The following is a 2,908-nucleotide window of genomic DNA, read 5'->3' on the forward strand; positions in this document are numbered from 1 at the left end:
CCCAGCAGAGAGACCCAGTCTGACCTCACAAGAAAAAATATCTGTACTAGGAGACAGTAAGAATTCTGACTTAGAGAAGAAGGAGGGAAGAACAGATGATTTGTTAAGAGCCAATTGTAATCTGAGACCACAGATTGATGAATAGCAAAAAATGCTAGAGAAATACAAAGAATGATTAAATGGATGTGTGACGATGAGCAAGAAACTCCTGAAAAAGCCAAAACAAGAGAAGATGACATGTAGAGATCAGAGCATGCAAGACTGCTTGGCATTGGGGCAAGCTACCACTGCCTGACATGGGACTTCTTTCACTGAACAATGGACAGTGGGTTATGCTTTTCAGAACATTATCAAGCAACAGGTAGGATAAATTTACAGAGGAAGAGATAGAAAGACAATGGAAAATGTTAGCAAAGCAGAAACCTCCTGCCTTGGGACAAGCCCCTCCAGTAACCAAAGAGCAGAAAGCAAGACCAAGGGCGCTGAAAATGAAATGTTAGCATTAGCAGAACACCATGAACAAGAAGAAATCTTCAAACTCAGATTACGTGATCCTCTTATAAAGGGGGAAGCAGAGATCCATGCAGGGCTAGAAAGGGTTAGAAATCTATATATCATGGATCTAAAAAAACACCCAAAACCATATTGAAGATAATTCACAATTTAAAGATCATCCAATGTGAAATGACAGATATTTGTTGTTACATCTTTTGGGTGCAAGATGTTTCAGTGATTTTTACAAGGCGTTTGATCTAACAGAACAAATATATATATGTGTGAAAATTCACTAGTTAAAATAAAAACTGGAGAGATGAGACTTATCACAAGCTATGTAGGGAATACCAGAGTCACAAAGACCTAGATCATTCCAGAATAGTTAAGCTGTATAATTACTTTTCACTGGACATTGATTTGTATTGTACAGTATGGGAATACTGTGATGGAAATGATCTGGACTTCTACCTGAAACAGTACAAATTAATGTCGGAAAAAGAGGCCCAAGGCATTATCATGCAGATTGTGAGTGTTTTAAATGAAATAAAAACTCCCGTCAGACACTATGACATCAAACCAGGTAATATTCTTTTGGTAATTGGTAGAGCTTATAGAGAAATAAAAATCATAGATTTTGGACTTTCCAAGATCAAGAATGATGATTGCTACAGTTCAGTGGATGGCATGGATCTAACATCACAAGGTGCAGGTACTTACTGGTATTGACCACCAGAGTGTTTGTGGTTGAGAAAGAACCATCAAAGATCTAAAAGTTGACCTCTGGTCAGTGGGTATGATCTTCTACCAGTGTCTTTATGGAAGGAAGCCTTTTGGCCATTGCAAGTCTCCAGCTAGACATTCTATAATACCATTCTTAAAGCTACTGAAGTGCAGTTTCCGCCAATGCCAGTAGTAATGCCTACAGCAAAAGCATTTACCTGAGAATGTTTGGCCTACCAAGAGGAGGACCACGTTGATGTCCAGCAGCTAGCCTCACATCCAAAAGTCAGTCACCATTAGTAGCCCTGCTGAAGCTGCTATCACCTCAACCTCTGGGGCATCCAACAACAGTTCTTCAAATTGAGACCCTCTCCTAGACCACCAACTGCCCAACATGCACAAAGTTGACTGATGGCATCCAAAGTAGGTTTGGAGCACAGTGAATATGAATAGATCTCATGAAACCTCTACCAGGTGCTTTGATTTTCTTGCTTTTTCTCCCCCATCTATAGAGCATGCCAGCATGATTCTCATTGAGGAGAAACATTGGACAGCTGTGGCAGGCCTTGTAGGAAAAGGTTTCTCCCAAGGTGTGGGCGTCGATGGCTACTGCAGATGGCTGCTCTGAGCAAATAAAATTAAAAAGAGAAACTGGTTCCATGTACTGTGAACTGGAAAGCATGCAGGGTCATGGAGGTCCCTGATGCAGTGCTTCAGCTAAAGAATGTGGATTTGAAAATACAGAGCTTCCGTCATCTCAATAGGGAAGAAATTGAGTGGGAGAACTGACATGTGTGGGGTTTTGCTTTGGACAAAGGATAAGGTTCAAAGTCTGCAGCTTGGGTTTCTCTAGGTTTTCAACTATTTCTTTTTCTTTTCTTGTTAATCTTCACCAGAGGATATTTGTTTTCCATTGCTTTTCAGAGAGAATGGGAAGGAGGGAGGAGGAGAAAGAAAGGGGGATGGAGAGAAAAATTGATACGAGAGAGACACATGGACTGGTTGCCTCCTGCACATGCCCTGACCAGAAGTTGCTGACTTCTCTCTGCCCTACTTCCTCCATTTAAACCAACCTTCTCTGTACTGTGTTTTCAGCAAGGTCATGCTAAAGGTCTGAAATAAAGAACTCCTTGGGAAGCTGCATATTCTTGTTTGTTTAGTTGTTTTCTAAAAATCTTGGCACTTGTTTTTTCCGCCTTCCAAAAGATCTAAGGTAAGGAATAGAAATGAACAATTGTTCTTTCAAAGGTAGTTAAAGGCAGGACAAAGCACTGCTTCAAAGGCCCAACTATTCTTACAGGGACCTGCCTGGCAAAAAGCCAGCTTATATTGTTGATTGGGGTCAGAGGTGGGGGGGCATGGGATGGCACCAGGCATTAGATCGAGGTTCAGCAACCTCAAGTTCTTGAGTTCTGGCTAAGAGAAGAATTCAGAGCCAAGATTTGAATTATAAGAGAAAGTTAGAAGACAGAGGTAGAAGGGGTGAGCCATGGAAGAAATGGGCTCAGAAAACAAGTTACAGAGGCAAAAGAAGGGCCCTTGGGGCTTTGGGAAGAGGAGGAGATATGAGCCTTGAGCGACAAAAGGGGGAGGAGGGCTTTGGGAAGAGGAGAAGATATGAGCCTTGAGCGACAAAAGGGGGAGGAGAGGCATCAGTTTGCTCTTGGAGAGAGAGAGAGAGAGAGAGAGAGAG

At 42.0% G+C, this 2,908-nt stretch overlaps 1 pseudogene; it reads left to right on the forward strand.

Moving 5' to 3' along the window:
• LOC102762496 overlaps positions 1-1,579 on the forward strand; it is a 2,195-nt pseudogene extending 616 nt beyond the window's left edge.
• The last annotated feature ends 1,329 nt before the right edge of the window (positions 1,580-2,908 follow it).

The sequence above is a fragment of the Myotis davidii genome, unplaced genomic scaffold, assembly GCF_000327345.1.
Source record: "Myotis davidii unplaced genomic scaffold, ASM32734v1 scaffold130, whole genome shotgun sequence".
Lineage (NCBI taxonomy): Eukaryota > Metazoa > Chordata > Mammalia > Chiroptera > Vespertilionidae > Myotis > Myotis davidii.